The following is a 25,001-nucleotide window of genomic DNA, read 5'->3' as shown; positions in this document are numbered from 1 at the left end:
CCATCTGTGCTGCTGGGCAGGAGACGACATTTGCTTACTGTGTATTCTTTGCAGAAGAGCTAGAAGAATTACAGTTGGTGTGGCTTGCTAAACTCTGATTATTCATGTCCTCTGTTTACATGCAAACTAATTAGCAGCACTGATCTCTTAGTAAAAAGCTGAAATCAATTGGGAAGGCAGCTGACTTTATTATAGTAATTAATTGCAAATGACATGTAGTTTCAGTACTTCATGGCAAATCTCTTTATTCTGGCTTTTGAGGCTTTGGTACTCTGTTGTTGGTTTCTTTTTTTCCCCTCCATTACACCACTGCTAACCCCTCTGATTTTTTTTCTCAGACATAACTTCCATCACATAGAATCTGTCCTGTTTTGTGTCACACACTTTCCTGGAGAATACTTGGCTTTCTTTACAGGAATTCCTGTATGCTTAGGAGTCCTGGAAATGGGACAACGCTCCTACAGAAAGGTGGCTCCTTACTTCTAGGCAAAGATGCTGAATTTTTCTCCTGAAAATCTGCTTGACTGTGAGGGTGAGGAGAGGGGAGAAGAAAGGTGTAAGCCATCTTTGTTGTACCTGGCAAGACAGTTCAGTTCACTGGGAATGCAGAACACCCATGCTCCAGTGGGATGCTAAGTAGTACATGTGTGATTACCAGAAAGATTGAGTTGCTCTGGAAACAAAAAATACATTGCTCTCTCTGTGAAGCGGTTGACTGGGATATGAAGAGGGACACACCCAGATTCTGCAAGGTTTAATTCCACCAAGGTAGTCTGAGCCAGAAGGAGACTTGGCATATGCCAAGAGAGCAGCATACATTCAACTGGGTAGTGGCCCTGATCCTGTGTAAAACGTTCATGCACAGAGACTGGGCTCCTAAAATCATTATTTGCTCCTGAACCACTGCACATGCCAGAGAAGAAACTGGTCACCTTGAGGGATGTAGCTAATAAAAAATGAAGAAGTTTTCCACAAGACTTCAAAGGTGTAAAATGGCAAGGTTTTAAAATTATGGGGAGTAAATGTGTTCCTCTTGAATACGTACTCATACACAGCTAGAGAACTGGAGCTGTGAGCAAAACATCATACTTTGTTTCACGTAACAGAATCTGAAATTTAGCATTTGTATTTTTTGTATTGGCTGTCTGTGATGTTCTAACAGCTGTGGGAACTATTTAGGTTATTAACAGAGGGACAGGATCACGTCTATTGGGACAACTACAGGAAACTTACTGCTCAGTTCAGCAGAAGTATGACTGAGCTTGAGCCCTGACAACTGATTCACCACTGCCCTGCTGCTCAGTGTACTCTTTTACATCAGTGTGAAGCATGCACCAGCTGAACTTGACCCCACTTTACACTCGCATTGCACTCACGTAAGTACTGCTGCTGAGTGCGTGGTGGTAAGGACCTGGGTCACATCGCTTCACAGCATTTCAGATCCCACAAAGTGGAAATACCATGGGAAGAAAAGGTTTCACACTGTTTTGCCCCTGTAAGTGATTGCTCCAAACACTACAAGAGAAACAGAAAGGACACTGAAAATGATGAGACATTAGGGGTAAATAAGCTTCATGTACAAACCGAATGTACAAGCTCTTCTTAATAGACTATAGACCCGAAGGATTCTAAATTGCACCGAGGAGGAAGACATTGACATTAAGTTTTCTTCTAACTGGTGGCCGCTCTGGAAGAATGAAGGACAGAATAAAGAAAGAAAGAGGAACAACAGAGCATAAAATCAAGAACTATCATTTCCAATCAGTGTATTTACTAACTTACAAGAAGTGCCTCCAGCTTAGACTATAATTAAAACCAAGTTAATATACTGGCCCTCAGACTGAGTAACAGCGTGACTAACACTTGTAGCACAGCCTGGATCCAGATCCTGTTCTGCTGAAATGGTGATGGGGTAAAGAGGACAGATGGGGTAGGAGGTTACAATTTTTATGCCATTAGGATATATGTTGCTTCTAAATACATCTGATTTTTCTGTAACAGGGACAGTGAGGCCCTATTTGCTGTAAACTTACTCTACAGTTGAAAACCACCTTTCAATAGGTGGAAGATTCCTCTTGCCTGGTGAACGCAGGTAACATTACACAACTTTAAGAGAACAAAAGTGATACCTAAAATACCGTTCCCCAGTATTCCGTTCCTCTCCCATTCCCCACATGCAAATCAGAACTAACCTGGATGATCTGTGTAGTTTCTGATTTGCTCTTCTCTCTCTATTTAGGTTTCTGTGTTCAGTTCAGGTCCTTAGCACGTAGGAAGGGCCCACCTTCAGAAGACTTAGTACAGGTGTTTTGACCGTGGAGATGGTCTGCTGGAAAAACAATTGCAAATAAGAGTTCATTTTAGCTTTCTACCAATATAAAAGGAATCTCAAACATTTTGTCACTTTCAAAAGAAATTACAGAAGAAATATGTACAGAGGTTCCTGTAAGGCGTCTACTACCTTCAGGACAGTCTTCATTGTTTTAATGAAATGACATTGTCTTAAACCGGAATGAATTGAAGCACGTGCTTGGCACTAAGCAAGAGAAGATGCAGGTAGCAGGCACTATTTCAGCATGTGAAGGCAAGAAAACACTTAAAGGCTTCTTTGCTGAAGCACTCAGCAAGTACTCTTCATACACTGTAGAATCAGACCTAATACGATTACCTCACATGTACCATTATATCTTCAACACTGATTGGATGTGCATTGTAGACAAATTGTTGACTGGTTACTCTGAACATTAACTTTAGGTATGTGAATCATAAGTGATCACCGATAGAGTAAAAGAAATAAATTTTCCTGCACAGAGTGTGGTTAACGTATACAAAGATGTTTTTCAGCTGACACAGAACAATTGGCTCTGGCTTCTTTGTATCAGCTGCTCTAGACAAATGTCTTCCAGGATTTAGGAGGAAATCTGTTATGAATTATTTACTTTTATCATTCAGCTAATTTTCTTGTTGTTGGGGTTTTTTCATTATTTTTTATTAAAGCCAAATGATTGTGCTCCAGGACATTCCATAAATGCTGCTGTACTGTCGTTTTAGGAAATACCATTAAAGCGACCTTTTCCTTGTTTGCTTCCCATGGCATTTAACTATGCTGTTTTAAGAGAAACATCATTAAAACTGTCAATTCCTTCATGGGTGCCTTAAGATTATTCATAGAAACTGTACTCTTTTGGGGATAACAGAAACACAAGACCTTGTTTTCCCTGCATTAACCTGATTTTCCACTGAAGTAACAACATTAACACAGGTCTATCAACACTGGGCAAACTCAGGCCGCTTTTTTTTTTCTTTTTTTTTTTTCTTTTGTAAGAATTTGACACTAGTGAGACACCACATTAGAAACAAAGTGTGAAGTCATCTACTCAACCTCAAATTATATATAGCACAGGAAGCAATTCTACCGCTCTCCCCTAAACCTTTCACCACAATTCCTGATTTTTTTGCCCTGGCATAACTTACTTTAAGAGGATGTGGGACAGCACATCCCACATAATACTTGGTCTGAAATAGTAAGTGCCAGCTGTGATAAGAGTTCTTCACCAAAAAAATAGATTTAAGTGTCACAGAGCACAGAACGGTTGAGATTAGAAGAGACCTGGCAATCACCTGCTCTGGTTACCCTCCTCAAAGGAGGGTCAACTAGGGCAGGTTGCCTGGGGCCCCATTCAGTCAGGTTTTGAGTATCTCCACACATGGGTCCTGGTTACCCTAGGTCTCTCTGCTAAAGGTTATCTCCATTCATTCCCTAGGTTACCATTTCATTATTCAGTCTGTCCTTATATTCTCCAGAGCGCTATACTTCATCATGCAATTCACATGGCATTATATCTTCCCACCACCGAGTCTAAACATAAGGTAGCTTACCCTACAACACTTGCAATGGTAACAATTTTACATCCTGATCAGCTGAACCTGGATTTGAACAGGTAACCAAATCTTCTTTAAGCCACATGTAACGTAAGTTTACTTATCAAGCAGGCCTGCTTATTCCTCTAGCACTACTTTTAGTATGGAGCACGGGCTGTTCGATTCCACATTCACATCTGCATCTGTTGTGCTGCAGTATCTCACTACTCAATGAAGTGAGCCTTGTACATTTTTCAAAAGCCTCCTGTGCACTTTTTAGCCATGTCAACACGTGGCCACATAACTAAACCCTGTCCTGACTAGTGACAGTGTTTCCACAATAGCTGATGTCCTCTAAAAGAGGTAAAAGCAAGGCAAAAAGGAATAAATACTGGAATCAACAAAGTAAAGTGGCAGAAAAAAAAAAAAAGCTTTGATGATACCAAGTAATCATGTGGCTTTTTTACTGGGATGAGCTGAGTCACTCACTCATGGCTCAACTTCTTCCGAATAATGTGGTCATCTGAAACACACAGAAATAAAAACTTAGTAGCACCTTACAGTTGTGTTCATTCATTCATTCATTCATTCATTCATTCATTCATTCATTCACTCACTTTCTTTGTCTCATAGGTCTATAAAACCCATTCCTCATTTTAACAGAGAAAATCAAAATACTCTGTTTACATTTTCAGCCAGTGGTATAGCTAGCGGTATCTCTACTAATTAATCTGGATAGCTGGAAAAATACACCAATTTTCTTTTTCTTGAGCCACTCAATCCATAATGAGACCCTTAATTAGAGATAACTGAAACCCTGTGGGAGGAAGCTAGATTTAATGCAAGGGAGAGTGAGCCTGATGTCAAGATTCTCTATTTACTTCTCCCCGTAACTCTTTGATGCTTTTGAAAAAGTTGCGGGAGAATAATTATTCAAAAGGGCATGAAGAGTTTGCTGTGGGAAGTGTTTTACTATTTGTCTGTCCCCAGCTGAATTGTGTAATGCCTTTGAGAAGTTATGATTCTAGAAGTGATGCTGAAAGCGAAAATTGTGCAGTAAAATGGAGTAGTGAAAATAATGGTACAGCATTGCACAGTGCCTTTTATCAACAGCACTTGCATTCACTTTGACTGTAGTCCATGAAAGTAAGGAAAGCTAGTGCTTGGCCTTTTCACATTGCAGCCTAGTTCTTCTTGCCTAATTTCCCAGGGAGTCAAATGGGGCCAATAATGGATGCGTTTTGTTGCCTTCACCTAAGCCTTGTTGTGTAGACAGGAATACACATTACCTGCTGCATACAGAGTAGTGCTCTTGTACGACATTTTCTGTGTTTCTCTGACTTGACTTTCCTTTCTTGCTAAAACATTTGCACAATGTCTTCTTCTGTCTGCTTGTTCTTGAAATCAGAATCCCCTGTTGTTCCCAGCACTGTAACTGACACACCAGTCCATCTTCCCGACAGCAGAGGGAGAAGATACTGATACTGTTCAGCTGCGTTCAGGTTAGGCAATAGATATGGCAAGGTTTGTTCATAAAAGAGATGAAATAACATCTCAGATCTGATAGGAGAGGTCATTCCCTGAAATGTCTAAATATCACACATACCAGGAGTTCTGGAGACCTGGTATCTGAGTCTTGTATAAAAGCAGCACATGATAAAAGAAACAGTGACAGTGGACAGCCTTTTAAAGCTTCCACCCTTAACAATGCCCAGATGTTTACAAGACAAACCTATTTTACAACACGTATCTTTTGGGATTAATAAAAAGGAAAACAGTTAAGAAAAAGTTATTGCTATGGATTTGATCTTCCGTCCTCATTAAACCTAGTTTTTCATTCAAAGGCTGCCTCTTTGAGTAGTCTTCACTACACTAACTTTGACATTTTTCCACATATAAGACCAGTCATAAGAATATAAAAACCTTAAATTAAGAATGCAGCTTTTTGCCACATCCAAATCATTAAGCCGGTCCTCCATTTTCTTCTGCTTCAATGCCAGTAGAACCTTGATGCTATTGCCTTCTCATTTGCAACAGCAAAGAATTTGTCCTTAGATGCCAAATCTACTCCCCAAAGCTGTTCCAGGAATACAAGTAATATTCCAGAAAGCTTCCTCTTTCCGCTTTTACTATTGGTATGGTTTCTGGAAAGCAGATGTGCTGTAGACTGAGATACTCTCTATTTCATCATTTATGTGCAAGTGATGGGTTTGAGGTTTTTTTCTGGTAGGAGAGCCAATGCAATGGAACTCGTCACAATTCTACCCCAGATGTTTAATACCTTACACAACCTTCTATCCAGCCTGCCCTTCAAGTTGTGTCTGATAAATGAAAGCTCAAAGCTGGAGAAAAAGCATGATGAGTGTTCCCATTACTTCTGCATCTCTTCAAAGGAGCAAGTTACAGTCGCTACCTCAAGTTACTGCGAAAGTGGAAAAACCCTGGCACCAAGTCCCCATCTTCCAACACCACATGTAACAGAACTAGCATGTAACATCTGACGAGAAGCAACAGGCATGCTTCTGTGTAGTCCTCATTCATCTCAACAAAAGCTCCTGCCTCAGCTGACACTAGGGCAGTGAACCCCCAGGTCTTTAAGAAGCTTTGCCTGGCACATTATCCATATGCAGTCCTAAGTGGTTTTCTCAAAAGAGCAGGTGGAGATGGAGTGGGGAAATAGAGTTTTAATGCCAAGTTTCTTCGTTCGATGCAAATATCAGCCCCCTTGAGTAATAATTTGACATTCCTCAGCAAAAATACACTCTGAATTTGAAATATTTACCTTTCCTTTATTTTTTATAACCTTAAGAAAATTTGGGAGGAATGGGAACTGTTTTGGTTTTGTCTTCCTATGATGGCAGAGATTTATTTATAGCCAGGAACTGGAGGACAGTTCTCACGTGGCTGCTGAAAATTCAAACAGCATGTAGGGGTTTTTTTTGTTTTGCTTTTATGCCTTTGTCGCTACAATCTCTCCCTGCATTCTCTGAACTCTTGTTATTGTAACCAGAGCCACGTTTTGCATTGCTACAATTGCAGGGTTATGTAAATTCCAAGGACTTTAAAGGAAAGGGCTTGCAGATGCTGCTCCGGACCTTAGGGAAGTTGACACGAACTGTTATGCCCAGCATCTAGGGAGAGGCAAAGGCATTCATAAATTGTCAACAGACAGGAAACCTAAGTCTCAACCTCAGCATCAACCTGAAGTTTTCTAAATGTTTCAGAACCTACTGGTTTCATTTAAATTGATTGTCCTCTCATTTTCAGTGTTGTGCTTTGCTATGGCCAAGAAAATTTCCTTCAGCTACTTCTGGAAATCTTCATATGTCCTCTTTCCATCGGTGTGTACTGGTTTACCCAGGAGAGCCAAAACCAGAAAGCTCTACAGGTAGAAACACTTTCAGACCCAAGGAACTGCATTTTTACAGTGATCGTGAAACTGTTCAAGTTGAAAAGCATTACTTTCCTCATGAAGACTTTTATATTAAAAAGAAAATAGCCCCAAAAGAGAACAACCATACTCACAAAAGACAGCAAGCGAACAAAGAGTATGCATCTGATCCCTTGCAAGAAGTCTTTACAGCAAGCAGGGGTGGGAAGAAGCGCGATACATGTTGCGCATCTGTGTGCTTCTGAGTAACTAAGTTGTAATGCTGACACTAGCTGTGCATTTCTGTGTGGGCACGGGCAAGTCAATTCATGTTTCTGACTCTGTAGTCTCTAAAAGAGGGATAATAATGCCTGACTCAGAACAAATATTAGAATGCTCTGCATACTCTCATCTTAGCCTCCTGTGTTTAGACAACTCAGCTAAATCAGAAAAATGTTTAGCCCACTTCTCCAGCCTTGCTTCCATTTCAGCTCTAAATCACCTTTAGTCAAATCATGCTCACATCTCATACAAAAACCTAGATTACATTATTCCTGAAGTATGTGGAGGTTTTGCACAGCATGGTGCACTCTGATCACTGGAGTGTGCTAATGAGAGCTCAGGGAAATTACTGTTTTTGTGAAAAGGTGCAGCCAGGACTGCCTAGCCAGTTCAGCTGATTCTATAAGAAAGGATGAGGCTGCGGTGCCACTCCAGCATGCTGTGCTCTATAGCTGTTGAGTTTACCAGGCAACCTTAAGCTTATTGCAGTGAATATGAAAAAGCAGGGCTTGCTGCATTGTTCACCCACGTCTTTGGCGGAGAGCCAGTCATGGTAAGTCCCCAGGAAAGAAAACCAAGAAGCACTGCTTTGCACTCTGCACCCAGGTAGGTCAGTGCCAAGCCAACATAGAAGGGACATTCCAAGCAATTCCCAGGGCACGATATTTTAAAAACAATCACTACAATGGAAGAGATGACTTCAGTAGTGGACAATAGTTCCTATTCAGCTGGTAGTTACTGTTGCTGCACAGGTGGTGATAATTGTTATTACTATGAAAGTGTAGCTGTTTAAATCTTATTAAGAAAGACAAGACCCATTTCTGGAGGTGCAGCTACATGAGATCCCTGCACAGCTCAGAAGTTTCTACCAGTTTGTCATGTGTGTTTATTTGCTTGGAGCCAGGAATTGCTCTGTGGAACTCTGATCCTGACTGTCATTGCAACCTTGGGCAAGTGACTGAATGTCTTTGCACCCACAACTCCTTATGAAGTAAACTGGTGATGTGGATGCTCAACAATTCTGAAAAAACAAACCCTACAGGCCAATGTCTGCTAGAGCTGAGGAGGTCTGGATCACATCATACACTGTATAAATTTTGAACACAAAACCTGAAGCATCCACAGCTCACAAATATTTTTGTAAATGTGGTCTTGTAGTTGGCCCAGCATAACGCAACTCTCAAACACAGAGGGATGGAGTCCAAGTGACCATCTATGTTAACATTTCATGAAAGAGGACAGTTTATTAAGGATCTGCGTGGAGTCAGAAACAAGCATCCAGAAGACAAAGAGAAACCAGAAATCATAGAATTAAAGACAGCTATATTGGACTGTGCCATTCTTAGTGCACCTAGTTACAAGTATCTAAGAACTATACATTTTACTGAACCAGGTAAAATACTGACAAAAGCCATTCCTTTATTCTGTAAGTTATGTTTCCTAATAGTCTAAACTCTTGAATTCTTTCCTCAAAGATAACTAGATGAGTGCTCAAAAGCACTGTGGAACACAGGCAAGAAACTCTGAAATCCTATAATATAAAATTCCTCAGACTGAATCCAAATAAAAATTTCTACATGCTTCTGAATTATCAGCACTGCTCCACTTAGACTTGGGCATCTTGTGCAAGTATTAAGCAAGGTGGAGGTTGCTTAGCTTTTGAAACCTGTGAAGTCTGCAGCCTGTAATTATTGGCCAAACCAGCAGCATAGCTCCCATCTACAACTCTGTAGAGTTAACAAAACCCTTTCTTACCTTCCATGCTTGCATATCCAATAGATACTCCTTGGCTCAGCACAATTACCAAAGCAGGCAGGACAAGTGGCCACTTAGTCAGCTCTGACTCATTTTACAGCAGAGGACCTCCAATAGCTGACACAGTTCAAGCAAGGCAAAAAAATCACAAAATACTAATAAACATCACCCCACAGGCTTTTCGATATATCAGACAGGCCTGATAAAATAGAAGTAGAACAAACTCTTCCTACTGATACCAAATGGCAATAAGAAAATGAAAGGCCTATGTTGGCCCAGTGGTTCAATGTGGTGAGGTCTAGTTAGGCCCATATTATATTCTCAGGACTATCATATTCCTCTGCTGTGTAAAGGAAAGGAGGGCAAAAAGAAAGAACAACTGTAGCCATACAGATAGAAGGTACACAGTAAAAAAAAAAAAAAAGAAAGCAAACCAAACAAAAAAACACCCATAAACAGGCATAGAATAGAACAGAACAGAATAGAATAGCACAATTCAGTTGGAAGGGACTAACAATGATCACCTAGTCCAATTGCCTGAGTGTTTTAATGCTCTCTAATGATGCAACTCAGGTGAGCTGCAAAAGGCAGACTTGTTCTGTCCTCTCTCCCTGCTGCAATCAGCTACACCCAAAAACATCTGGAGGGAAAATGATATCTGACACAGCCATGGTAAAAATGACCCTAACTAAGAAGTGACAACTCTGAGGGTGTGGGAAAGTCTGCAAACAAATCACTGGGTGTGTCAGATATACAGACGCTAATATAATGCAGTGATTACTAGGTCTCTGCTCAGTGAATACGTAAAAGTGAGCTTGGTATTTTTAAGAACAATGCACAATGACCACTGAACAAACTCAAGTCTGGGTGCACTTGCTTAGGAGCAGTATGACTTTCGCTGTGACCCTTAAGCTTCATGGGACACTCAGAACATAATTCAAGTCCAGAGATACTAATCAAATCCAGCATGGCATCTGATTCTACATGGAGACATTGTAGACGGCATCACGGAATTGGGAAAACTGCTGTTGTGACACCCATGAGTGAATTTCTCAGGCAGCTTCACTGTGGCTGCAGGGCTTATTACTCTCCACTCTATTAGCATCACAAGATGTGTGATGATCCACATCAAATGGCAAAAATCTGGCCCTAGAAAAAAGCCTCTGAAATGCTGGTGAGACCTTCAGTTTTAAAAGTCCAAATGCAACAAATATAGGAACCTAGAGAGCTCATGGGCTTCGGGTCACACAGTCTAAACAGGAAACCTAGAAAATAAGGCTTACACATCCATGCAGCCTGGGCTGTTCCATTACAAGCAAACAAACAAACAGGTAGGTAGATGGTTAAGCCAACAGACAAACAGATAGATAGCACATTGGAAAGCACATATCCTAAGTCACGCAAATAGTCAATGTCAGTTAAAGTCAGTGGCCAGCCAGCAGAAGCAAAGTCAAGATAAGCAATGGGAGAATTTCAAATGGAAGTCAAAGAGTGTTTCCGATTTCTCTGGAGGCACTGCCCTCCAGTCTGGCACCAAACTGCCCAGCTCACTCTAGCTTCTTTGTGAATGAAGTTTATTCCTGAAAGAGCTCAAGAATCCCAAAAGACTATGACTATCTCTCCCCATCACTGTGTAACCACTTAGTACTGAGTACCCAGAATTGAACACAGCGTTTCTAGTGTTGTTTCATCATAGCTTGGAGACATATTTCCTCAGCAGGCTATTTGGATCAAAGACTTAAGGCAACATCCCTGAAAGAAAAGACAAGGCAAAACACAGAGGGGACTTTTTCACCATCTGCTTCCATTTTAATTTACTGCACTCCCACATGTCACCAGAGCCTTTAGGGTGGTCAGTTGGATTCTGTATCATGTGCATTCATGGGAGTACAGGACTACAAGGTCACTATGTCCTGTTTCCTACAATCACAGACAACTGTATAATAGACACATAGTCCAGCAGACTCCACAGCACATTTATTCCAATACCGTCACATACTAACATAAAACTTCAAGTGACCAGTGGGAAGCAGAATTAAATCAGTTTTCCAGTCTGAAGTGAGGCAGCCATTTTCACTCTTAGTTTAAAGCAGCTGACAACAACAAATTGGGTATTTCATTGTACAAAGATATAGTATCATTTCCCTGACCTCTGATATCTGATTCAAGAGAACATAATTTAGTCCAATCTTATTTTATATTCGTGCTTCATGTATAAAAATACATACAGCTACAGATAATATTTTTTATGTCAAAGAGAAACACTAAAATATAGATATGTATGCAATCTGAATTCTATGTTGATACATCTTGCAAAAATCGAAGACGGTAATTGAAAAATTGACTCTCAAGACTGATGAAGCACTATTCTTCAGCTGCTTTTTATTAAAGTACAATGATACTATATGAAAGTGTTACTATATTATGTTAGGTCAACTCTAGCTTGTATTTACATTATGATCTTAGATAAGGCTCCCTTTTCACAGCAGTTTAGCTACACCAACAGATGTGTAAATCAGAAAGAGTATGGACCTCTGGAGGTGTCCCATTAGGTGTGTACATACTAAACATCACCGCTGTTAGGAAGCAGAGGATGAGAGAGTGAGGAGTTGCTTACTAAATTTTGCCTCTGCTTAAACATAAAATGCGTCTTGAAGAGCACAGTAGGACATTTATAGCTTAACACATGTCCCCCAGCAGGTACATGACGCTGTTCTAGATAAGCCCAGACACAGCTGCAAAACAATTCATGGGTCCCCCAAGGAAAATTTCACCTCGTTGGAAAATGCATCTGCTTTTCCCCCTATAACTTAGTAATGGTGAGTGCCAAAGACTTCGTAACATTCACACAGACTGCCTAAATCCTGCTGACAATGAAAGGCTAAGGTCAAGCTTTGTACTTCTGTCATTGGCAACACATTTCAGGGCCTCTACAACAGAACCAGAGAGCTTCACACATTGGGATGTCTGACCCACAGGGCACTAAAAGTATGAAACAAGCAATGAGGGCAAGTTCAGATCTCAGTAGGGCACAGTTGGAAGACAGTTCATATTGGCAGGGCCCTAGCATGCTTATTACTCTATCCCTGCATAACAGTGCAGGAGGATGCTGACAGATCAGAGCACAGGCGGGAACAAAACCAACTGTCTCTCTGTGCATTCAGCTGTTAGAAACATAGTTTAATTGGTTCCCGCTGTATACACGGCTGCAAAAGTAGCAAAGGACTGAAGTTCCCTCGTGTTTGGTCAAGATCTTGCTTTCTTTCATCTGTTGTGCAGATGCTGATGGGGTCACCTGCCTGGAGGGGGTCAGGATTCTGCCAAATGGATTTAAGTAAGGTACTCACAGTCCAGGCATCCCAGCTTAATGGTCAGTGACTCAGTGAGAAAACCAAGACTGTCTGCACTAGTGGATGGCCCCATTCCTGACAATATTTGCAAGGAAGAATGATATCCTGGCAAACCTTCTCTACAGAAGTATGCCGGTTAATCTAACAAATAAATCCGCTTTGCCTACTTAGGGCAGATCTCTTACAATCATTGTCAGCAGTATCTAAGTTTCATTTTCTCAGTGTAGGAAAAAAACTAAATAAAGGGTGGAGAGGGGGAAGAAAAACTGAGGGTTATAACTTGAGGCTCTGGGAAGTCCGAACACAAATATGGGGGAGGAAGAAAGAAAGGGGAGGAGTACCCACTCTGCAGTAGGGTGATCTACTCCCTTCTAGGAGAAGTATGATTTTGAAGAATATACAGCTTGTCTACCAGGTAGGAAGCTAAACGTGACATAATGATAAACATGTTACAATATTTTAGTTTAATTACTGTAGCTTTGTTAAACTAACATTTCAGAGTGCATAAGGATAGCTAAAAAAATGGGTCTCTAACCTACCTGCAGTGAGAGTATTTATGTGATAGTACAGACTCCTATCAGGTTGCAGACATCTGAAAAACCTCTGCCTCATTTTCCCAAAATGGTAAATCCATTAGTATTTGTAAAATGCTTGGAAATTTTCCAAAAGAAAGTGCTGAATGAATTGAATAAATTGCTAAATTTCTACAGCCATATATATGTGACTTAGCCTCAAGTATATGTATAGTGTATGATTGCAGACAAGAAAATATTCTCATCATTTAACTCCTACTGGTTAAACAGGAACAGTCCATTGAAATTGCCTCAGCTCCATCAGAAACAATCTGGCTAGTGAGCACACAATACCCACAGCATTCAGGGCTTGATCTTAAACCAGTGAAAGTACAGAGCTTACTGTATTGTAGGCTGATGATTTATTGACTACATGTTTTCAGAGGGACTGGACTGTTGTAACGTTCTTGGGGAAAAAAATAGTTTCATGTTAGAGGGAAATCATATTACACCTCTACAAGAGTCCAGGAAACTTCTATGCACAAATCAGCAGAGGCAAGGATGCTTATACAGCTCCACAGTAGTTTCATTCCCCCTTGAAAAGGTTGCTCCCATCGACCTGACAAGGAAAGGAGCAGAACTGGCAGGCTGATGCAGAGCAACATGGAATTCCCATGTATTTCTGTAACAGCCTTCTGGAGATTTGAAAGGAAACAGATGACAGTGCAGGACCAAGAGCAGGCAAAGAGATTAATGATTTTTCAAGACCAGCCTGAAACATCTAAAAATAGTCTATTTTTTTTTTTAAGCACTGAGCTTTCCTGGAAAATGGAAGCACCCAAAATATTTGTTATTTATGAAAATATCCGCAGCAATCATATTATTGATGAGTAAGCCTGTTTAAAATGTTCAGATTTACAGAAATATTTAAATGCAAAAGAAAATGCAAAACATTTCTAATAACAATAACTGGAGAGGGGTTAGTGAATGAAATCCCTTCTGCAAGAAATGGTCACTGTTTGTAAACCACTTCTGAACTGGGGAACAAGGGGGGATACTGGTCAGTTTTTTCACTGACAAGAAGGCACAGACAGTGCTGAAACTGAAGGTATACTTTCTTCATGTGCATTCTTGACACTTAAAGGGCTCTAAAATGGGAATAAGTTTCTGGAGGTTTTTGACGTACCTGGTCAGGTTCCTCAGCCTCCATCTTACAGATATGACTTTCCCTTCTAGAATAGCTGAAACATCAGAGGATCTTTACAGTGTTTTCTCTCTTGAAGACCACAGGAATATAAAAATGGCTACATAAAGTCAGACCAGAAGTCCATTTAAACCAGTACCCTGTCTCCAAGTAACGGTCAGCTGCAGATGGTTAGGGAAAGCATACAAAAATACCATATATAGTCTGATCCCACCCGTGCTCAATCCTTTCAGTTGTTTAGGACTTGGAGATGGGAGTACAGACAGATTATCATGTTTAACAGCTACCAGTGGGCCCATCCTCCAAGATTTTTCCTCTCTTCCCAAAGCTTTGTCTCGGGAGAAGGGAGTCTTGGCGTGTGATATTAAACCCTTTAAATGTATCCTTGCATGACTTATTCACAACGCAATCCAACCTGCATTGTGCTTCCTGGCAGAAATGTTTCTCCTCCCTTTTGTGTATTTCTGTATTAATTTATGAAAATGTCCTGGGAACACATCTTCAAATCAGATCTTAAAAAAGTTAAATTGGACCTGACCATTTTATTCAAGGATGAACAGGGCACCATGTAAATTTCCATCTCTTAAGACTTCATGGCTCATTAATTCAATTGTTTAAGCAGCTAAAAACATGGCCTCTCCAAACAGCACACAAAATACAAAGCCCCCCAAATCAGGCCATAACAGTAAAAATGAGTCCTTGTATATAACTCCTCAAAAAAAGTAATATACCAAGGAGACAGAAGAGAGTTGTTTGTTCTCACAAATCAGCTTTGTCCCCAGTTCAAAGAGGAGCTGGGCTGGCATATGCATTGCCTGAATTTAAGCCTTCATGGGAGAGAGCGAAGAGAAAAATACTCTTCAAAAAAAACAAATGCAAACTTCAAAGCTCATGAGCAAAAATATCAACTTCAGTGATTATTACTCTGAAGCCAGAAAAACTGGGAAATAAGCAAACACTTGTTATTCAGGGAGGGAGCCTATTTCTCTCTTGCTGCCAAAGTTGTTCTCAGTTCCTCAGGGTTACCTCTATTTCCATTTTCACGGAGTCTAAACATATCCTTCTGATCTCCAGCTCCCACTCCTTGAATTCCAGCAAGGCTGCTATCTCCTCCCTTTCCTATCTACTTCCTTCTTTCCACCTTAAGTCTCTCCAGTTCCTAACTCCAGAGAAACCTTATCACTGATATAAGCCTGCCATACTCTCAGAATAACTGTTCTACTAAATCCAAAAACTATGAACTTTTCATGGTCAGATTTGTTACTTCATGTTGTCCCAGAACTAGAAAACGCCCCCTACTACAAGACATTATCTGACACCACAGAGATCACCAGAGAGGCCAAAATCTCAAGTACTGAAATACTATGTGGAAAACAAATTGAAAATATTAATCTAACACAGAGCATGAACTTTGGGGAACATAAAAACCGGACACAAAACCTAAGGGAGGGAAAAGCCAGTTTGACCATTATCAGGTACAGATTTAACACACAGCAGTAAGAAAGCTTGAGGCTGCACTACCAGTAGCACTGCTCAGGGTGTGATGTGTTCATGGGCATGTGGTTATGTGGTTCTCAGCAAATTAAAGCAGGGCACATTCTGGACATGTAAAGAAAAACAGAATATGAGTACAGGACTGGCATACCAAAGCCCATGGGAGCTTCCAGCAACACAGGACACATTCCTCTGCAGCTTCTACTGTTGTAAAACAGCAGTAGCTCCACTAACCTTCAGAGAGTTACACTGCTGTAAAAAGTATGTGAGAAGAATCAAATCCACTGTGCAGATTTGCCCAAGTCAGTCAGCCAGCATTTCAAAAACAGCTTATAATTTTGTCTGTCTCAATTTTTGAGTGTCTTGGTGCCTTAACAAAACACTGAAAATAAAGAGCCAAAATTACAGGTTACTTTGCACAACTGGGGCCTCAGTTTCTCTGGACCAAATTCTAATGGTACTGAACCTGCTTGTAGTTGAAGCCTGGAATAAGTTTCTTGAAAAATACAGAGCTACAAAAAACGTTCACTAGCATAGATGAGAGCAGACTTGCACCGTCTGTGCCTCAGGTCACTCATTATTAGTCTGGAGACACTGGGCCAAATCGTCAGCTGGAATACATTTGTCATACCTACACTGGAGCCCCCATACCTGCTTGCACTGGCTGAGAATCCAACCCAGTAAATCCCATTTAACTAATTTACATAACATTATGAAATTTAATAACTGCACAGAGCTTGGAAGATAACAAGTCTGTAGCCTGATAATGACTCAGAGTAGTGCCAAACGGAAGTAACTCCATTGTTAAGTGGAATTGTGGAAAGATGAGAAATTAATCCGATCTACTGCACATTAGTATATACACCGAGTCCTACTACCACTAGTTTTCTACAAATGCCCCATTTCAAAGGAGCGTGATATTAGGGAACAAAACTGATAAAATGGAAAAGCCATGAGAGACACCGCTGTCAATCATCAACACAACAAAAAGCATGGGAAAATACATGCAAACTCTTTCATCCAATGAAAATCAGACCAATCAGCTTTCTTTTAATTTAGGAACACACTGTGCTTGCCTGGGGGCTGCAGGGGCAGGGAAGAGAGATGGGGTCAGATTTCCATAGGATTGACCCAGGTTTGAAAATTGGCAGCAATTAAAGTGCTGAGAGCCAAACCTCCCATGCATCCTTTCCCTAAGTGTCAGGAAATGGTGTCCCCTGATTGCTCAATCACTAGGTCAGATGGCTGGCCTGGAGGGACTAGATGGGTTTCTGGGATTCCACTAGACCTTGGAGGAATTTTATGTCAACTAAGGCAGATGGAGCAAAACCAGTCTGGGAGATACCTGCAAGATGCTGTTCAACTCTTGCTGTGCCTCCCTGCCAACAAAATACAGTCAGTGCATGCCATGTCCAGACTTGGTAAGAAAAATTTTTGCAACTGATTTCAAGATGAAGAGTGATCTACATTATACATAAGGACCACAACTAAAACAAACAACAGCGATAACAGCAGACAAGTGATACAGTGTGGTAAGACCACTAGGATATCCAGAGAATTTGCTTACTCAGCTCTGTGAAACCATGAGACTGCACTTTGTAACACATAACATAGACTTTTAAAACCTCAGGGTTGCACTATAACTCTCGTAAGCTCCAACAGGGAATTGCTTTCTGTTTCACAAAGCAAAACTGAAAAGATGCCTGCCCTGTCCATATTATGCTTCTTTCTCTTGCTTCCAGGCTCAGTGTCCACTAGTAGAAGAAACAGCAATTTTCTGGCTGGTATAACCTCATTCATACTCAAGGATGCTGAGTGATGACCCACGCATTCTCATGAGACTCCAGATTTCTCTCCTGCCAGATTAGTATCTTCATCCCCACTCCTCTTCCCACCTTTCCACTCAGTGTCCAGCTTTCTCCCTGAACCACGACCACAAGAAACTTCAAGACTTGCAAATCCCTGCAGGTAGTGTCGCTCACTAGTGGGATACTGAGCTGGAAGACAGAGAGAGGAATCGTTAAACAGAAAGGAAGCAGACATCTTAATACATCCCAAATCCAGAACTGTCTTCTCCTTCGTTCCTCTTCTCATCCCCTCAGCTTTCGCCATTTCTGTGTATATTAGTTCTGTACTTCCCAGTGCACTTCAGACAGACTAACTGCTGAACCAGGTATAAGTGTCTGTGGGTGCCAGACACTTGTCTTGGCTGTGGCAGCTCTCAAGCTTTTATCGGGGTAAATAAGTTTCTAACAAGTTACCACATTTCTTCAGGATTTTCTTTCTTTTACCTTGCCAGCCAATGTGATTAGGCTGTTGCTAAGAAAATAAATCAGCTTGGAAAAGTCGCTGCTAGGCAACTGGAAACAAAATCTAATAAGAAATAAATGGAGAAGAGGAAAAGGATTCTGATATGTCATGTTAAAGCAGCCCAGATCTCAAATCGATTCCTTCCAAGCCTGGAGACTTCCCTTCCAAAGTACATCCCTGCAGGATCTGGCTCTGAGAACACATGCTCCCTTGCCCGTTCAGTCAGTATGGATGCTTTTTCTCCAGCTCAGCCTAGCTTGCTTTAAATGGCATGGCATCCGTTAGTGGGGATTAGACCTTGAACATCTGCCCAGTAAAGGCTACCCCCATTACAATAGCCAGCACAGCGGTTACATCAACCTGCAGTTGCTTTCGGCACAGCTAAGTAGACTTGCTCAATTTCATTTTGTAGGAAAGATCCCTGCAAAAGTCCCTCCTCCAGTCCTTACCTTTCCTCCTTTAGCTCCTTCTCCCTGCCCCAGCAACCCACTCTGCCACCCTCAAGAGGAAAAGTATTTGCAGACATATTCCATTGCCAAAACAAATCTGTCCAGGGAGCATGGACTTGCAACAGCCTTTCTTGTAATTGCTTGTTGGCTGAAGCCAATTTCTAACAGCACAGTGCATTATATTATGCAATTCACATAGCTCCTGCTTCTCAGCCCAGCTTTGCGTTTATGTTCAAGGCCATCATCTCTCCTTCCAGCAACTGCACAGACCAACCACCCTCTTGCTGGCAAAGAGCTTTCTAAAGTTACAAGTGCTAGATAAGTACATCAGCTCCACACAGGAGGGATCAAACCCTTCCAGCCACCTGGAGAAATGAGATGTTTCTGTCATAGGTCTCATTAGAGAAGATGGCAGTGAAGAGGACAGCTGTTTCCACAGCTGTCCCCAGAACTGATCCCATGTCTACTGGGAGAATGAAGCAGGGTCATCCAGGTGAGGGGTGGCGAGATAAGGTGAATTACATGAATGCAGCACGAATTTTAATTGTAAATACATACAGCTGAGTGCCCCACTGAAAACACCATCTTCTTATGGACTCTGGACTGCTGAGGTAAAAATAAAAAATTAAAATTAAAAAAATATTAAGAATCTCTAGTTTTCCTTGGGACTTGCACCATGTGTCTGTAGCAGTACCTCTGCAGGTTTTTCACAGCGACATTCTCCTCGTAGTAACTGCCTTCTTCATGTATGACCCTGTTACAGCTAGTTTTTGGATGTGAGAGACTCCTTTTCCCTCTGCAGAAGCAGTGGGTTCTTTGGAGAGCCCTTAGTATCAAGATAGTACAGGCTCAACATGTTAAATTTGTCAGATTTAGCAAGGAATACCTCGTACTCTTGTAAGGATCTCATTGTCAGTAGCCTGGCAAATAGAGCGGGACAGGACTTCACTGTCAGGGAGCCAGGAAACTTCCTGTCCTCCGCATAAGGAAAGATGAACTGCTTGCTGCACAGTATGGCAAGTGATTAAAGAGTTAAAAAACAAATCCTGCATTGTGAAATTGCCTAAGGAAGTCGGGTTTTGTCTAGAGCTTATTTGGGATTTTGCTGCCCTGCTACCAGAACGTGAAGGAGCTGGATTTCAGTTAATTTTGTAGTCTCTCACAATATGTCCTTCCCTCCTTCTTGCTCCTTCTCTGACCTTCCTCACCCTCCGATCCATCCTATTCACATACAGAAGAGTGCAAAAGTCTGCATGGTCAGCCCCTCTACATACCTTCGGGAGCAGCAGTCAAGCCAAACCTGAATCCTGTGTGCTGCCAAGCTGGCTTCAGGATGTTTCAGAGGAGAAAAAAAAAAAAGGAAAAGAAAGACAAGCAGTACTTGCGGGGGTTTGTTCTTGAAAACAAGCAAAAATATGAGAAAAGTTGCTGCAGCAGCCGCACTTACACTGTAGTGCCCATGTCTCTGCACAGTTCCTCCCTGTTCTGCAGTCCTGTAATCCACATAGAGAAACGCCTGTGCTGCTACTCTCACTGCCCGTGCTGTTGTAGTGAGACTGGAACTGCTGCTGTTTTCACTTTCAGACCAGGCTCTCTCTCCAAATCCTCTGACGTCAGACAGCCTGTAAGAGATATTTATGGAATGAACGATCTAAAAGTTTCTCTAGGCAGAGCCCAGATTGCAGTTTTCTGGGATTTGTAATTTTTTACACTTTTGGATAGAAAACACCTCCAAGTGGGGTCAGGGAGGAAACAGTGGTGAACTACAGATGTGGTTGTATAAGTCCCTGGCAAAAGTCAGTCCCTGTACTTTTCTGCCCTTGGTATATTATATCCACACCCAGTATGTAACTATCTGTCATGCAAGTCCCCATTTGGAAAGTGGTATTTTCCAGTCTCTCAGCTGTGCCTAAACAGTGTCCACATCAAGCCTGGCAAAGACGTCTCCCACACACACACTCCCAGCCTACAGCCCTCTGCTGTGTCCAGGCTCCGACTGGATTTAACTAAAACAGGAGTGAAACAGCCCTTCCAAGCATCTTGCCCACATCCTCTTTCAGTTTTGTACTAACCCCTTCCAGCTGGAATGTTTTCCCAGGTATGTGGGCCAGCTTCCTTCCCAACTTCAAAATACCTTCTAGAAGTGTCTCTTCTCAGATGAATACCAGCTCAGAAAACTAATTTGATCTTTGATCTCTATTACTCTCTGCCTATTCGCGTCTCTATTTCTGTTATTTCTTTGGTACTGTACAGTATGACACGTTTCACCTGCTGTGAAAGCCAGTTACAGCATTATGTAGGCGAGATGCTAGAGCAAAAAATGAAGCAGAAGTATGAGCACTAATGTTAAGCAGTACTTGAAGAGTGACACGGTGTCATGGTATAATCCTGCTGAGGCAAGTGATAAGAAATTTGGACTGATAAGACCTCTTCATTTTGCATTTAGGAACTCAGCTTGGCTATAAGCCTGTAAGTATCAGTAGTCCCATCTAAGAGATGAGGAAACTGAAGTCTGAAAGTGAAGTGATATATGTCAAAAGTCCTTGAGTGAGTCTTGCCTGATTACAGACAAATCCTTTTAAGAAGTTCAAAAGTTCTTCAAGATTTTCTGGAGGAGTCTACAAATCTGCTGCTATTATAAGCAACTGTTTGTTGTTGTTTTTATACCCCACCATTTCCATTTGTAAACTGTTACAAGAAGTATGTGTCTTGGTACCACTTTTGGAGATGTGAGTGCTATTTCAAAATGTAAAGCCAAGGTTCTTTCCTGAGTAACATACTGGCAGAGCAAATTTACCATCTGGGGCTGTGTGGATTAGTTTTCTCATACACATATGCCTTCTCTTTTCTCCTTTACGATCATCACATTTGGGCATGAGCCAGAGCTCTCTGAAATCAATACAAATCATCTGATCAGCTTCAAAAGACTTAAAATCAAGTTTGCTCAGATATTTTTCTAATGGCAGCTAGCCCCATACGTTGCCATATCATCACAATGACCAAAAACCTTGAGATAAATTCCAGAAGAAAACGGTGTCCTCTGAACAGATTTCCACTTTTATACTTAAAAGACAGATCTAAGAATCTGGCAGATGCAGGAAAAAGAAAATATTCCCAGCCCCAGAGCAGTATTCTGTCAAGCAAAGGAAGTAAAATGTTTACATATATAATGAAAAAAGAACCTAGTTTTGACAATGCAATCCAAGCATTGAACAAGTGGTATTGTTGTCCCCTCTGGCTATCAGATTTGTCATTCGTCTACTAAGATCAACAAGGATAATTCAGGGCATGAGTCCCCACGCTGACATGCTGCATATTATTCTTACTGAAGATCATCCCCAGAGTTACATTGCTACCTGTTGGCAGTTTGTCCCATAGATATCTGCAGGGAACTCTGAAACACAGGGTGATTCAGGTCTTCTGTGTAGTATACCAGGGCTGTTCCTTATGGGTAGTTCCACCTCCCAGTAGCTTTCATTGGCTCAGCTCCTGTGGTTAATAAACTCTCAAAAGCACAGTAAAGGCTCCTGGTGCTTGCTGAAGATGAGATGGCTGTCCATGACTCCTGATTCCTCTGTTTAATTTATAGGATTATATTACATCTTCTCCCTAGAGAGTGGAGGAAAAGAAACGTGGAAATCCCTACTGTCATACAGGAGTAAAGCATTGATAACTACAGCCCATCTTATAGCAACCCATGCTCAAATGGGATTTCTTTATTTCAAAAGACTTTGCAGCAAGATTGAACTGCCAAGAGACTGAAATGCTGTGAAATGCCAGGAAACCGAAATGCTCTGTTTACCCATACATGGTGTGGACAATGACAGTGAAAGCTGCTGTTAACCTGTGTCCAGTAGCACGTCATTTCTGTCCTGAAGGCATATGCCTCTTAACATGTAGTTGTTAAGCTAGAAACATTCATCCCATCAGCAGTGCTACAACATCCCAGTTACTGCGGATTAAGACAGTATTTCCATAAACCTGTTGCATTTCTTTATGGAAATGAAAGAAAGAGTAGCCAGTTGTATTGTTTTGTATTCATAACCTCTGCACTGAATCATGTATGACTCAATTCCACAAGATGCAACAGAAGCCCTTTTTACAACACCACACCATAATATGAAGAGCACAAAGAACCTATCTGTGGGCAATCTCTACTTCCGTTTTCGATACAGAAGAACCCTCTCCATTGGACTAGGAGTGCGCATGTGGGAGCACAATTTGCTCCACTGTAAACACAATTTATTTTAAAAAGTACTTCTCCCAAAATATACTAGAGGCAGGCAATTCTGGAGGGTGAAAATCAATTTTGCATGCCGGACCAACACAAGCATAGGCATTACTCAGCCCTAAAAACCAGATCAAGACCCTTCGCATCACTAGCGCACGACTGACAAAACAAGCGAGTATGTGTTCCTCAGATCGAAACCAGTCTCAATACACGTTCACACGAGCAACTATAGGAGTCCGTTTGTCACTCCCTTAGCGCTACATAACAAAATAATAAACCATAGGAAATGAAACCATATTAAAATACTATTCTTGCTGCCATAGTGGAACAGACCATTCAGCTCTCCAGGCTAGTACACTGCCTCAGGCAGTGGTTAGATATCTGATGATTCAGAGCATGAAGAATGGAAAACACACTACATCTAGCCAGCTACGGCCTGGAATATTACATAAGAACTTGGGGGTAAGGAGGGAAGAGAAACTCTTTCTTCAACCCAACAGCTGATCAGTTTACACCCTGAAGCGTGAGTTTGTTTCAGATGCTGGATATTTTCACTTGCACTGGTGTTGCTATGAAAGTTATTTCTGCATATATTTCAATCTTGGGAACCTGCCAGGCTTTTTTTCCAATTCACTGAAGTTGAAGTCAGGAAATGCAAAATTATGGCACATGTTCAAAAGAATAGCACACACCAAAGCATGCATAGAGTTCTATCTTTGTCCTCAGATGCACACAGCCTTGGCCATAGTTTTTAATTCCACCTGGTGATTTTCCTTTCATTTTTTGTGGCAGAATTTTGCTCTCTGTGTACTTTTAGCCTCCAGATTTAATTCTCCACTGCACTGACTAGAGTGAAACCACTTACAGATCTCACAGATGTCTTCATTTCCAAGGCCTGAAGCAGTGCCATGGCTTACCAGGTGCTAGTAAACAGTTTGAGCAATGGGAAGAGAAGCTGGTGATGTGTTGCAGTTACACGTGCCAGCAAGAAGGATCATTCTAAGACACTGCCACAGCTATCTTTGTTGCATGCACGGGATTGTACCCTGCATATCAGAAAAGGGGGAAGGAAGCACTTTCTGGTGCTGTACCACAGTGTACCTGAGCTGTCCCTTTAGCTACACAGGATTGTGCAGAGGATGGTAAGTGTCTGAATATCATAATCAATGCATGGCACGGGATGAACCTGGATTTACAGTTAGGTAGTGAAGTGATGGCATTTTAGACTCAGTTTCCTCCAGTATCAAAGTCAACCAAAAGTGAGAATCAGGGGAGAATGAGGCTCACACAACTGAGGGAGTGCTTCAAATTCAAAGTAGTGCAGTGTTAGAGTAAGACTTACAAAGCCAGGATTTCTGCAGTGCACTGCAACTGAACTCAAAGACTGAGGGACAGACTGAACTCAAACTAAATTTAGCAACAGTCTTAGCCTTGATGGACAGTACTCGTACATTGGGGTAGACAGAAGACAGCACGGGCTGAGAACACCCTGCCTCCATCTTTGGCAGAAGAGGAGGCAGGAAAGAGTAGCTCTGTTCCACTTAAGGAGTTGTGACCAGGCTCTGACTCCTTTGCAGCAGTCAACTAGAAGAAAGAGAATTGAATAGGCCAGATTATTTGGGCAGTTGTAAACTAAAATTATTCTGCAGATATATAAATCAGAATTAAACAACGTTTTTGTAATATATAACAGCCCAACTAGCTATTCCCAGAGCTAACTTACATTCATTTTGTTTTCCACCACAAAACTATCTATCGATTTCAGGTTAACCAGGGTCTTTGAGAGCTTTGTGGTACAACAGTTTCTTGGCTTCTTTCGTACACGTACTGGATTGATGACTGTTAAAGCACAGAGGCTTCAAAGCAGCCAGAGATAGAACCCGGGGGAAAAAATTGTACGCACATAGTAGACAACCATGCAGACAGAAATATCACCAATGATACACCATATTAACAACAATCATCATGTGTTACAAAACATCAGCAGAGCCTGAATTGGAAGGAGAGTTAAATTATGTGTACTGTATCAAATTTAAGTGTCTTGACTGGCATAATTTTTTTCCTTTCTTTCTTAGACATTCCCACTTCTTGCAAAGGATTTATTTTTAAAACACTCCAGGAAGCCAAGAGAGCCTATTACACTAGCAATTATCCTGAGTCACTCCCTACTATGGATTAAAACA

The 25,001-nt window shown here is 41.4% G+C and overlaps 1 protein-coding gene across 7 annotated transcripts in view; it reads right to left on the bottom strand.

Annotated features, from left to right (window-relative positions):
• Nucleotides 1-20,123, bottom strand: part of DAAM2 (dishevelled associated activator of morphogenesis 2) — a 221,097-nt gene extending 200,974 nt beyond the window's left edge. For 2 of the 7 annotated variants that reach the window (XM_075412807.1, XM_075412816.1), the window contains exons 1-3: nt 20,035-20,123; nt 4,305-4,384; nt 2,193-2,329 (exon numbers count right to left, since the gene is read on the bottom strand). The gene's annotated coding sequence lies outside the window, so the exon portion shown is untranslated. Of the gene's footprint in view, nt 1-2,192; nt 2,330-4,304; nt 4,385-19,861; nt 20,009-20,034 lie in introns of those variants that run through there. The other 5 variants (XM_075412809.1, XM_075412808.1, XM_075412812.1 and 2 more) reach the window with 5 other exon arrangements.
• Between the last annotated feature and the right edge of the window lie 4,878 nt (nt 20,124-25,001).

The sequence above is a fragment of the Opisthocomus hoazin genome, chromosome 2 (genome assembly GCF_030867145.1).
Source record: "Opisthocomus hoazin isolate bOpiHoa1 chromosome 2, bOpiHoa1.hap1, whole genome shotgun sequence".
NCBI classification, from domain to species: domain Eukaryota; kingdom Metazoa; phylum Chordata; class Aves; order Opisthocomiformes; family Opisthocomidae; genus Opisthocomus; species Opisthocomus hoazin.
This window is presented reverse-complemented; position numbering and strand designations above follow the sequence as displayed.